This window comes from Plecotus auritus, assembly GCF_963455305.1.
Source record: "Plecotus auritus genome assembly, chromosome: 3".
NCBI classification, from domain to species: Eukaryota; Metazoa; Chordata; class Mammalia; order Chiroptera; family Vespertilionidae; genus Plecotus; species Plecotus auritus.
In genome coordinates, this window is record NC_137772.1 from 78,119,591 (window position 1) to 78,133,229 (window position 13,639).

General features: G+C 41.9%; 1 pseudogene across 1 annotated transcript; it reads right to left on the reverse strand.

Moving 5' to 3' along the window:
* Positions 1–12,024: 12,024 nt before the first annotated feature.
* LOC308244075 (asparagine--tRNA ligase, cytoplasmic-like) lies at positions 12,025–13,429 on the reverse strand (annotated as a pseudogene). Its single transcript has one exon. The product of its transcript is annotated as an asparagine--tRNA ligase, cytoplasmic-like (transcript).
* Between the last annotated feature and the right edge of the window lie 210 nt (positions 13,430–13,639).

Consider the following 13,639-nt stretch of genomic DNA (forward strand, 5'->3'; position numbering starts at 1 on the left):
CACTCCCAGTTGGCTGGTGGGCATTGTGAAGTGATGGTCAATTTGCATCTTTCTCTTTTATTAATGTAGATAAAGAGAATTATAATATTTAGAAAGGCCAAATATAAAGGCTAATATCAGAACTGGAATTCAAACTTAGGTCATCATTAATTTGTTCAATGTGCCAGGTACTGTGCTACATGTTGGGAAGACAGCAGTATGAAAGATACACACAGGCCTTACCTCATCGAGGTTACAATGTACCAGGAAATGTACCTGGAAAGACAGCAGTACATTATGATAATAGAAATACATAGTGCTGAATTCCTAGGAGCCAAGCAAAGCTTTTAAAGAAAGTGACTTGAAGCCAAAATCTAAATGAAGAGTGAGATATAGACAGATGAAGGGGTGGAATACTTAAGAACAAAGGAGAGTTATCTATGTCAGAGGCCCCAAGTGTTGAGAAAGAATATGACTTATTTAAGGAGTTGATATAAATTTAGTATATTTTAGTGAAGACTGCATGAAGAGGGCTAAACAGAGGTAATCATCTATCTATATAAAGAGCCAGGGTCCATAATGTCCAAAACGTCCAAAGGCTTGACCGAACACCAGGCAGAAGGTGGGCAGGGCGGGGTGGGGCGAGGAGGCCGGCAAGGTTGTTAGCCTCCAGCCTGGGCCAGGTGGAGGCCTAACAACCTCGCTGCTGCCGCTGCTGCCTCTGCTGCCTCAGTGGTTGACTGTAGCAGGACCTGGGCCTTCCCCTCTGTGGACCAGAGGCCCTTTTCCTGATACCATGTTCCCAGGATCTCTAGACTCATTTGTGGAAGTCAGGAAACACTGTGTGTGGTCATCTGCCCTGGGGACTCCCAGGGCTGACAGCAAGGGTGGGCTTCTGTGGGGTCCCCTTTGTTATGCAATCCAGGGTCCTACATACTAATGTTGACTCTGACAGGACTTGGGCCAGTCCTTTGCATATCTGAGTTCCCGCTCCCTATACCAAAGCCCCTGAGTCTCTGAGACCCGGATGAAGAAATTGCCTGTTGTTGTCATCCCACCCTGGGGACTCCCAGGGCTTACAGTGGGGGAGGGCCTTGGTAGGGACCCCTCTGTTGTGGCGTCCAGAGTCCCTTTAGTGTTTCCTCGGGGTCCTCACCTTGACTCTGGCAGGACTTGGGCCAGTCCTCTGCATATCTGAGTTCCTGCTCCCTATACCAAAGCCCCCGAGTCTCTGAGACCCAGATGCAGAAATCACCTGTTGTCGTCATCCCACCCTGGGTGGGATGATTCTGTTCTAGGGTCCAGGGTCCTCCCTCCTCCCTCATGTTCCTCACCTTGAGCCCTGGCAGGTCCTGGGATCCTCCCTCTGTTGACCCAAGGCTGGACTCCTCAGATCAAGGCCTCACTGCCCTAAGTTCTCTGCAGGAAGTCAGTATACATCACATCCAGTACCAAGCCCAAGAATTCCAAAGCCTGATGGCAGAGGATGAGATAGATTCCATAGGGTCCTTTAGCCCTTCCTCTGATCCATACTTTGACAGGGCCTGGACGTCCTGTCCTCTATGAACCTGAGTCTGCAATCCTCAGACCAAGGGTCTGACTACCCGAGTTCCTGAGGAGGTGGGCAGGAGGAGGTGTAGTTTTCAACATACAAACAGTAAGCCCAACTTCGGAAATTTAAATTCCTGCCTCATTCACCTTATACTGTTAAACTCCAAATCTAGATATTATACCTACTATGATCACCCCCAAGATTTTAAACAAAGCTAAGATAACCAGTTGAGCAACTCTATTCATTAAAGACAGCTTAAAGGCAATTATTTCAACCTTGAAAACAGAAAGTTGGGGAGAGCCACATGGACAGTGGAAAAAGGGGGGTGAGATGGAAAATTTCTCTGGTAGTAGCCAAGAATTGAATGGTTTTCAAGGTGCATAAGAGCAACCTGTAGTAGGGAAGCAGGATGATTCACATCTCCACAGAGACAGTTGCATTACCTTGTAAAGATTTTAGGTAAATCTTATGAAAACTAGCTAATGGTGAAGGATGAGAAAGAACAATGAACCACTGAAATGGGTGGCCTAGGGAAACATTTGGAGGAAGCATCATTTCCCTACCATGTGACCCATCAGAATTGAACATGGGGTCAATACATTTGAGAAGGCTTAGGAGTGCTAAAGAAATGCCCCCTTTCTCTTACCAAAGCATCTTGGCCTCCTCACACCTCCCCATGGAAGTGTCAGGATGGTGCTTTATGATGTCTAAATTTATCTCCCAGAGCTACCATTAGCTGGAGAAGAAGCTTCCTGATTAATTAAAGCCTAGGGGGTGTGGCCCCTCATTGTCCTAGAGAAAAGCATATGTTCAGGAGGCCTGGGGTAGGACCCTGGGAAATTTTGACATGGTGAAGATGACCAGGAAACCACAAACTCCTAGCACAGTTATGTAACAACCAATCCCATTCACCAAAAGAAGGTAAAAGAGGAAGAAGCCCTGTTAACCCAGATCCAGTGTCCAGGATAAAAGGACCACACCCAAACTTCTCCTCCTCTTCTTTAGTGGCATATCCCCAAGACTCCCTGGTCTAGCCTGGCAGATTCCATCCTCAACCCATACTTTTTCTCATGAAGACTTTTTTCCCTTTCATCTCAGCCATTTCCCCACAAACCAATGTCCTTCTGCGCTCACTCTGTTGTCCTTCCAGGTACTAAAGACATCCATGAGGGTGAAAAGATGTTTCTAAGATATTTCAAGTAAAGGAGCCTTTCCAAATTTCCTACCCCTTCAAGAAAACCTATGAAAGCTATAAAACCAACAATATGTGGCCATTGTCACAGGCCAAATAAGGAAATGAATAAAAATGATCCAGAAAAAGGCCAAGACAATGTAGAAAAATTCACCACCTTGAGTAATAACTTGGGCAGCCAGTAACTTCAGAGCAAGGCCAAAGACCTCAGAACTATCTATGAAGTCTCGGAAGTCTGGCCTCCAAGAAATGCTGACAGTGTAGAAGCCAAATTTTAAACCTACAGGGTACACCAATAGTGATGATTAAAATAAAATTGGTAAGTGGTTCACTTCCAGTGTAAGCATAATTTGCAGACAATTTTTATTAAATATATTGGGATAACATCCATACTAATAAAAGAGTAGTATGCTAATTAGACCAGGAGACTTTCTGGAGACTTTCCAGAGGTCCTTCCAGACAAAGCCATGGTGGCGGGGCCAAGGCAGAGGTGGTTAGGGGTAAACAGGCCAGCAGGGGAGAGCAGTTAGGGGGATCAGTCCAGCAGGAGAGGGCAGTTGGGGCAATCAGGCCGGCAGGGGAGGGCAGTTGTGGGTGATCAGGTTGGTAGAGGAGGGCAGTTGGGGGCAATCAGGCCAGCGAAGGGGCCAGTTGGGGGGCCATCAGGTCGGCAGGAAAAGGTGATTAGGGGCGATAAGGCCGACAGGTGAAGGTGGTTAGGAGCAATCAGGCCAGTAGGCGGAGGCAGTGTGGGGCTACCAGGCTGGCAGGCAGGTGAGTGGTTAGGAGCCAGTGAGATCGGGCCTAAACCAGCAGTCAGACATCCCCCGAGGGGTCCCAGATTGGAGAGAGTGCAGGCCAGGCTGAGGGATACCCCCCCCATGCATGAATTTAATGCACCAGGCCTCTAGTAGATAGAATAAAATTGTTGGGTAGCTTTGTAAACTATGGTAAGAAATGTGAATCTTGGCGGGGGGCAGGAGGGTTAGTTAGGGGTGGGAGGGTGGATGGGAAGAGATCAACCAAAGAACTTGTATGCATATATGCATAAGCCATGACACAGACAATAGTGTAGTGAAAGTGGGCTAGGAGGGGTCAATGGGGGAAAAAGGTGGACATCTGTAATACTTTCATCAATAAAGATTTTTTAAAAGAAATGTGAACTCCATCTCTACGGTAATGAAAACTATCAAAACTTTGAAGTAGAGAATCAAAGAGAAGATTTCCATTTTTGGAGGATCATTCTAAATACAATAGGAGAAGAGACTACAGAGGGAAAAATGGGAGACAGGGAGACCATTTAGGAGGCTGTTGCATCCAAGAAAGAAAACTAGGTCACCTGCCTTAACAACCTTTGTTCTTTTGAATATCATTGTAGGGAAACAAAGGATAGAATGGGGGAAATAAACAGAGCAACTAGAAGCTATTCTTTCTCTTCCTGAGTCATCTTCAAGCTTGTTCATATAGATCACAAATTACTAGAGTGAGAAGTGAACCAGCCTCTGGGTTGTAAAAAGAGGCTACATGTCTTGCTCATGTTCTATTAAGTGGCAGAGTCAGAACTAAATCGCAGATCTGACTAACCTGGCAGCTCAGCACCCTCAACTGTACCATCTGGGATTAACCCCTAGAAGGAAGGCAGAACCACAGAGCCACAAAGAGGATGAGAGGTCTGCAATCCTGAACAGACTGTCCTGAAAAGTACCAAGCAAACAGACCCCAGTGTCCTACCAGCCTGGACCAGCAGCTGCACTTCTATTGGCTGACAAGACGTTGCTCTGGAGGTGTCTCTTGAGGTTTAGAATGTGCTCTTCTGCTCTCACGGGGAAATGCTCGGGTAAAATTAGTTTAAGATTCAAACTCAGAGAATGATATATCTCAGTTCAGTATGAAAACAGTTTAGTGCTACAATTATGGAAAATTGTAATGAGTAGCCAATTGCTCTCAACAATCTAATTGTTAGGTTGTCCCAATAGTTAAGAAAAACTGTAATATTAAACTGAAATATCCCTGTCTATAATTTCTCCTCGCTGGTCTGAAACTTTCCAAGCCACCTCAAAAGCATCTTCCAAATAAATATGGAGGAAAAAAAACACAAAAATAAAACTCTGCCCTCTGGATTCTCTGAAAGCAAGCCTTGGCTTATCTTCCAGTTGAATAGAAAACATTTGGAGTCAAGCCTGAGCTGGGCAAACGAGCTTAGTTAATTCAAGGTTCACTTTGGGAGCAAATTTTTTAAGAGAACTGAAGTCAGAGTAATACAGCTCCCTAATAGAGCCTATTTTTAAGAGATAGATAGCAATGAGAGTGAATGCCCCAGAGTTCCAGAAAACACATTCAGAGATAAGGTCTAGAAGTACAAACCAATGACAACCAACCCAGTCCTGCTCCACTGCAAAGCCTGGCTCTCTGAAGTCTTTCTGGCAATGGGCAGCATTGCTAGTAGCCAAGGTCTGTTGCACCATTGGCCTAATGTGTCCACAGCAGTATCAGCATGACTATGACACAGTGACACAAACAATTCTAATATATTTAGAACTGCATTAGACTTGAGGTTTGGGATTCACAAAAAACTCACTTCTTGTACTGAGTTTCCAACTCCTGTAAATCACTGTAGCAAATAAGTCTTTAGGCATGGATGTCAAAGGAATATCTAAGGATTTCACTTACTCCCTTCTCTACAGACCATGAAGCTTTGGGGTTCCTTTTACGAGGATGTCAAAATCCTACATAATAAAAGCCTAATATGCTAAGTGTCCAGTTGTTCATTCAACCAATCAAAGCATAATATGCTAATGATATGCTAAGGCCACTCAACTGCTAGCTATGATGTGCACTGACCACCAGGGGGCAGATGCTCCAACCAGTAGGTTAGCTTGCTGCTGGGGTCTGGCTGATCTGGAATGAGCAAGACAGGCCAGACATACCCTGGAGCCCTCCTATGGTCCCTCCCCAGCTGGCCAACCTCCCGCATCCCTCCCCGGCTTCAATCATGCACTGGTGGGGTCCCTTGGTGTGGCCTGCACCCTCTCGCAATCCAGGACCCTTTGGGGGATGTCAGAGAGCTGGTTTTGGCCCGATCCCACAGACCAGGTCAAGGGACCCCACTGGTGCATGAATTCGTGCACCAGGTCTCTGGTATAAAATAATCCCAAATACCTGCCATAAAACAGGAGGAGACTTGCCTTTAACCAAAGGACTATCCTACATATTAAAAGGCTAATATACAAATGGACCAAATGGCAGAACGACCAGTTGCTATGACATGCACTGACCACCAGAGGTCAGATGTTCAATGCACGAGCTGCCCCCTGGTGTTCAATGCACTCCCATAAGGGGAGCACCACTCAGCCAGAAGCCAGACTCATGGCTGGGGAGTGCAGTGGTGGTGGCAGGAGCCTCTCCCACCTCCACAGCAGTGCTAGGGATGTCCGACTGCCAGCTTAGGCCCAGTAGCCATCAGTCAGACATCCCCCAAGGGCTCCTGGACTGCGAGAGGGCACAGGGCGGGCTGGGGGACCCCCCGCCCCCCACAGTGCATGAATTTAATGCACTAGGCCTCTAGTTTATTATAACAGAAATAACTAAATGGGCCAGCAGAAGGGGATTCTAGTTTGTGCTAACTTTGAATTGATTGTAAATAGTGGTAAAGTTTTAATCCAAAAACAAATCAGTTATTCACAGTCATTATTGGATTCAGCATTCAATCCTAAAAATGCAGTCAACATAAAGAATTTCAGAAACTGGTGCTTTACTGATAAAACAACAAAAGCATCAACTATTCTTGACCAATAGCTCTAAGAGTTAACCTGATTGATTTTATTGTTTTTATAGAAATAGGGGTGGGGTCTGGGTGTGGGGTAGAGAGATTGACCAAGATAGAAAAAAAAGAGAAAAAAAATCATGGAAACAGACAACAATGTGGTGATTGCCAAGGGGAGGGTTGGAGAGAGGTGGAGGAGGGTACAGGGGGATAAATGGTGATGGACAGTGACTTAACTTGGGGTGTTAAACACATAATACAGTGTACAGATGATGTGTTGTAGAATTGTGCAACTGAAACCTGTATAATTTTGTTACCAGTGTCACTCCAATAAATTCAATAAGAAGTAAATAAAATAAAATAATGACACAAATGACTGTATTTATTCTGTTGTTAGTCTAAGTATGTGATGTAACTGCTCTTCCAACCAAGAACAAACAAGAAAATGATTGACAGAAGCTGCTACTGGTGGTGATTGAGTCTGGGAGGCTGTTACCATCATAATATTGTACAACTGGGCATGGGATACAAGAAGTTGGGAACTTAAAAGTAGAAGCACTTTAGGAAAACAGGACACCTCTGTTCCTTGTATTTTGCTGATATATTTCCTGTGAATCTCTTTGGATTGAGCATCAAGGCCCAATGATAAAATGAGATTATTATTAGCCTAGGCATTTAAAATGCCCCATGCTACTTTGTGTGCGTGCGTGTGTGCGTGTGTGTGTGTGTGTGTGTGTGTGCACGCACGTGCACATGCACGTGCACACACAATAATGCATTAGAAATAGAATGTGTCTCATTTCTGGAGAAAAAAATACCAAATTCTTTCTTAGACCACCTAGGTAATGCCCAGATCAGGCTATGATGATTGGATTTAGCTGACAGCTCCTTAGGAAGCCCTAACACCCATACTCCTCTACCCAAAAAGAAAGGATTGTTGTTTGCAATTCTTCATTCCCTCTCTGCTAGAGAATAATACTTAACAGTGACTTTGCTATATGACTTCGTTGAACCTCCAGTTAGAGCAGGGGTGGGAAACTTCTGGCCTGTGGGCCATATAAGACTTGCAAAATCATTTGGTCTGAGTAAAGGCTTTAAACATGCTTACATAAGTTGGTTCCACTAGTAGCATATCTGCCATCATGATGAGAAAAGCATGCCCCTAATAGTTACTCATTCCAGAATGAGTCCAGAACTAAACCCAGCATGAGCCTCGCCAACCCATAAGACTTGGGAGCCACAAAAATAAATGTCTATTATTATAAACTGTTAACAACTTGTAAGTTTTGTTTTTAATCCTTGCCCAAGGACATATTCATTGATCTTTTTTGGGGGGGCGGGGGGAAGAAAAACATCAGTGCAATAGAGAAACATTGATTGGCTACCTCCCTCACGTGCCCCAGCCAGGGCCCAAGATGGAACCCTCAGCCTAAGGATGTGCCCTGACCGGGAATTGAACCCACGACTTTCCGGTGCATGGGGCAACACTCAAACCAACCAAGCCACACTGGCCAGGGCAGCTTGTAAGCTTTTTAAAAGTTATTTGTTATACAGTTTTATTGCTGCAACAGCTGACTAATATACAAAATGTTCCAGAATTAAAATCAACAATTCTGACAAAACACACTAGACTATCCAAATTCAAAGGTATACATTTCCATACAAACGAATGAGGTAAAAATTATCTTTATATTGACTAAACTACATAAGAGCCAAAACAGTCCATTAAATTGTTTGCATCATTTTATTTTACATATTTCTCTTAACAGGAGTGAAAGAAAACCAAGAGAGAGAAACTTACATTTAAGTATTTTATCCATTTTTAGTTTATTCTTATGCATGGTGTAAGTTGATGGTCTAGTTTCTTTTTTCTTTCTTTATTTTTTTTTGCATGTACCTGTTTAATTTTCCCAATACCATTTATTGAAGAGACTGTCTTGACTCCATTTATGTTCTTTCCTCCTTTGTCACTTATTAATTGAGCTTAATGGCTTGGGTTGATTTCTGGGATCTCTGTTCTGTTTCATTGATCTATATGCCTATTTGTGTGCCAGTATCAGGCTGTTTTGATTACAATAACTTTGTAGTATAATTTGATATCCAGTATTGTGATCTCTCCTACTTTGTTCATCTTTATCTAGATTACTGTGGCAATTTTGGGTCTTTTTGGTTCCATGTAAATTTTTGAGTGTTAGTTCTAGATCTGTGAAATATGCATTGGTGTTTCAATAGCGATTGTGTTGAGTCTATAGATTGCTTTGGATAGTATAGACATTTTAATGATATTAATTTTTCCAATCCATGAATATGATATATTCTTCCATTTGTTTGTATCTTCATCTATTTCTTTTTTCAGTGTCTTATAGTTTTCTGAGCCAAATCTGAAAGAACATATGCACCCCTATGTTCATAGCAGCGCTATTTACAATAACTAAGATCTGGAAACAGCCCAAATGCTCATCAGTAGATGAGTGGATAAAAAAGCTGTGGACATTTATACAATGGAATAATATGCAGCTATAAAAAAAAAGGTATCTTATCCTTTGAAACAGCATCAAGGGACCTGGAGAGTATTATGCCAAGGAAAATAAGCCAGTCAGAGAAAGACAAGTATCACATGATCTCACTTATATGTAAAATCTAATGAACAAAATAGACTGATGAATAAAATAGATCCAGAGACATGGAAACATGAAACAGACTGACAAATCTCAGAGAGAAGGGAGTGGGGGAGACCTTAACTAACAACTTATATGTATATTTGCCTACCCATGGACACAGACAATAGGGTGGCAAAGGCCTGGGGAGGGGGGTGGAAGAGGGTGGAAGGGGTCAATTGGGAAAAAAAGGGAGACATCTGTAATAATTTCAACAATAAAGATAAATTTAAAAAGAAATAAAAGAGACCATTTAAACCAGAAGAAACTAAAAAAAAAGTTAACATTTACTATAGAAAATATATTTTGTTTCTATAATAATTGTGATGATAGATGTTTTAGTGAAGGAATAAAGATAAAACATCATCCTTACCCTTCCTTTGTCTTACTTAATAAGTTACTTGAGCATTTTTTCTTTTTTTCCTGAGCATTTTTTCATCTCAAGAAAATCTAATAAGTTACTGAATTGGTACTTGTAAATTGGCCAATTTAATCATTTTAGACAATTCAGTAATCATTGGAAATTTCTCCACAATAAATTCAATAGCAGAAAGGAATTCTGAGTGTCACAGCAATTGAAGTGGCCAGATCATAGAATGATCACAACCTCCTAGGGCTGGAAAAAAAACAAAGAGAGAAGAAAGGACTATTGTCTCCACCATGGACCAGGCCTCCCAAATACAGTGATCCAGAAACTATCTCCCCTTTTCTGGGAAACTGCATCGGAGCTTTCCCAATAGTTTACCAGAGGGACCAAGCAAAGTCTTAGGAGGCTGACAGGTGTCACCCAGCTCTTTGTAGATTATGGGTGTGCACCTACTCAGGCCACTTTCCCAGCATCAATTCCCAGACTCTTATAGAGCCTAGCAACCTATATTTTTATTCTTACTCTCTATTTTCTCTGACCCATTTTTTGTCTCAAGGAAATCTTCCCACCCTCCAAAGACTCTCTTTTTCTCTAGTTTATCTTGTTGCAGCAGCAGCAGCAGCAGCAGTAATAATAGTGGTAGTATTGATATTAGAGAGAAAGGAAGGGGAGAGAGAGAGGGCAAGAGAGAAACATCTATTTGTTGTTCCACTCATCTATACATTCCTTGGTTGATTCTTATATGTGCCCTGACTGGGTATCGATCCAGTAACCTTGACAATTGGGATGATGCTCTAACTAACTGAGCTACTCAGCCAGGGCCTCTCTAGTTTATCTTAAAAACCCATTTCCCTTCTAAATTTTTTTTACAACAGACCCTAAGGGTCCATTATATCCAGAGTAAAAAATGAAGCCAAGAATAATCCTTCCAGTGCTACAAAGAAAGAGGAGAAATACAAAATTTATGTTCTATATTAAAATAGTATGAGCCTCCATATCCTGTCAAATGTATTTTAGACTACTTACAGCATATAACAAAACTAAGTGATAGATATTTTCATACCTATTTTGCCACCAAAGAAATGGAGATTCATAGAGGCTATAAACAACTTGTCCAAATTCATATACCTAGTAAATGATAATAGAATTTAAACCATGCATTTTTTTTAAATAAAGGCCCATATAAATTAGTCCCTTATTTTATAGGTAAAGAAGATGCAACTGGAAGAAAAAGGTCAACAGCTGATTTGTAATCTTTGCTCTTGCCTCAAGGACAGCTGAGGATTTTTTTACATATGTCCAATTATTGATTGCTGGGAATACATGACATGCATTTGGGGGAAGAAATTAACCAAATCTGAAACAAAGCCATTCAATAAGCCTGCTGAGAGCTAATAAGGTAGTATAGATCAGATCTGAAGGCACAGTGGGGACGACTGTCATTTACAGTTGCCATTAAGATTCTGGCTGCAAATTCTTTGGAACGTATTTATTCTTACTTATTTAGAAACTACCAGAAAGAGGGAAGATCAGTCTGCCTTTAGCTTAAATTAATGCTAGGAAGGATGCTGTTCATTGAACTACTGGAAAAAAATTTTGTTATTCAAATTAAGGCAATTCCAATTTTACAAATTCTTCCATATCAAGTTATATACCTCAGAATTATAAGCAGCTACACAGATTTAGAAATGATTAATAACTGATGCAAGAGAATTCATTTGATTCCAGTGTCTATTGTTGAATTATACTCTGTTCTAATACTAGAAAAATTTTATACCATAGTGTCAATCTTCCCAAGATGTTTAACTGACTGGTAGAAATAAATGATACAACTTAAAGAATTTTAGTTATACTTCAAAAGACAGAAAGTTTAACTCGAATATCTTAGACCATAATTAAAAATATTATTATATATATGATATATATGGCACAAAGATTATAACTTATAATTAGACAGAATGCTGAAATGTATTCATAACAGCAGAGTTACATCGCAAATTTTGTAATTGATATATTTTCTTAAAATGACATCAATGTTACTTTATTTTCAGTGTTTTGGATTGCTTTTTGTGATAGCAGGAATAGAAAACAAAAAGAGAAAACAGAACCAGGTATATCCCCATGGAATAAAGGAAGATCTTGGCATTTAGTTCTTCTTAAAGAGGAAGTCTGTTGCTCTCATGAACTGTGTTCTTACCTTAGTGCTTCAGGAGGGATCGGTTATGGCTTGGAGCGCTGGACAAAGTGAGGATATAAGCATACATCTCAGATGTGGATGTGATAGCTATTCAGAGTCCAGGTTATGAACTGTTCCAAGACCAAGCCATATCCTCCACATGGGGACAGGTACCATATTTTCTCTGATCTGTTTGCCAATAATAATGTGTGGGGTCAATTCCTTCCCTTTTATAACCTGCCTACATTTCTTCACTATCCCAAATACTCACTGAGCCTCCCACAATCTCACCAACATTTGGGCATCAACACACTGACAGTCTGGGTAAGATGGAATCCTCAGGACATCACTGCATACAGAAAGATCACTACAGGAAATCGACACAGCAAGATGGGCTCATTAATGGTATCTGTGTCATAGTCTCTCAGGAGCTTCTGGGATATCCTCTCCAAATTTATAGAAGTTCCATCTCCTTTCTTTATATTGTGCTCTTTTAGTCACACAATAGCAGCTGAATAGTTCATCCAATTGTAAGGTAGTTTGGGGGTCCTGAAGTTTGAGTTGAGGTCATCTTGCCACAGGTGATTTCAAGACTCTATCTACCACATCACAAACCAGTTCACTGAAGGTCAGGAAAGGGCATTTTGCCTTTACATGAGTGTATTCAGCCAGGTGCCTTCATGTTCTGGAATGCAATACAAAAAGCATCTCCCAGAGCTGGAATGCAGGTCTCCAGGTTCAACTGAGAGGATGAGTTAAAAAAAAAAAGCCTCTTCCCCAATAGTTGAGCTTGAAGAGTGTAGCACCACCTTCTACTTGTGTTAGCACTAACGTTGGAGGATTAACTTCACAGTACCCGCTATCAAATAAGTTATCTCTAAAGCACCTGATGACACAGAAGGTGCTTTCAGGATTTTGGACATGTTTTCTCCTCAGATCATCATGTGTCTGTTGTTGAGCTTGACATCAATGTCAGACTCTTCATTGATCAAGTTATCAACTCCTCTAGCAGGAGCCATCCCAATAGGTCCCCAGAAGTCACAACTCAGCTCATGGCTCCTGGGAGCCTGCCTGCCCTTTGGGGTAAGGTTTAGCATTCCATACACTGCAACACTACTCTCAGTGGGCAAGACTACTCCATTGTAACACTGACACAAATCATCTGACAAGACACACTGAAGTACCCTGTGCCATCCCACAACACCAGAAACTGAATTATTTCCTTGACTATGCAGTGTGTAGACCCAGCCAAACACCTTTACTCTTTGGCCTCTCTACCCTTCTAATGAATGAATCTTCACACATTTGGCTCAGGAAGACGTGGATCATTTTTAATGGTAATCTTCCTAGCTTCTTCCAGGTTTTTTCCTCTTCTCCAATTGTCTTCTGCCTCTTGCTTTTCCTGGAATTCATTTTTCATTTGTTCCCTGAGCCACATTTTCTTAGTGTTTTTCATCTGAGATTTAGAAATAACATCCCAACTCTAATTTTCTTTTTGTGAACCTATGTAAACAGTAAGAAATTGTTCTTTTTCCACTGTCATCAAAGCCTATAGACCTACTTAGAAAGGTTTCTCCTTTGTTCCATCACCCATAGCATCATTTCCCTCTTCATCTGAGATGTATAGCTCTGCTAATACCACCCCATGGTAGCCCTGGTCACCTCCAAGGACGTCGTCTCCCCAAATGCTGCCGCCTTGTCACTGCAACATGCACCAAGGGCTGCCTCGGCTCCACGTTGCATCATATATCACAGCTGAGGATTTTATCCTTGACTGAATCTTCCTTGTTGGAGAGACCTCCGAGCTGGGGCTTTCCTGAACTGAGATGGTCTGCACTCATCCAATCTTGTCTTCTGTGACCACATGCATCACAAGTGAGGAGTACCTGGGACATCTGCAAGCTGGGCCTTAAAGATACCAAGGCCACCACTAGGTTGTTGCCATGCACGCTA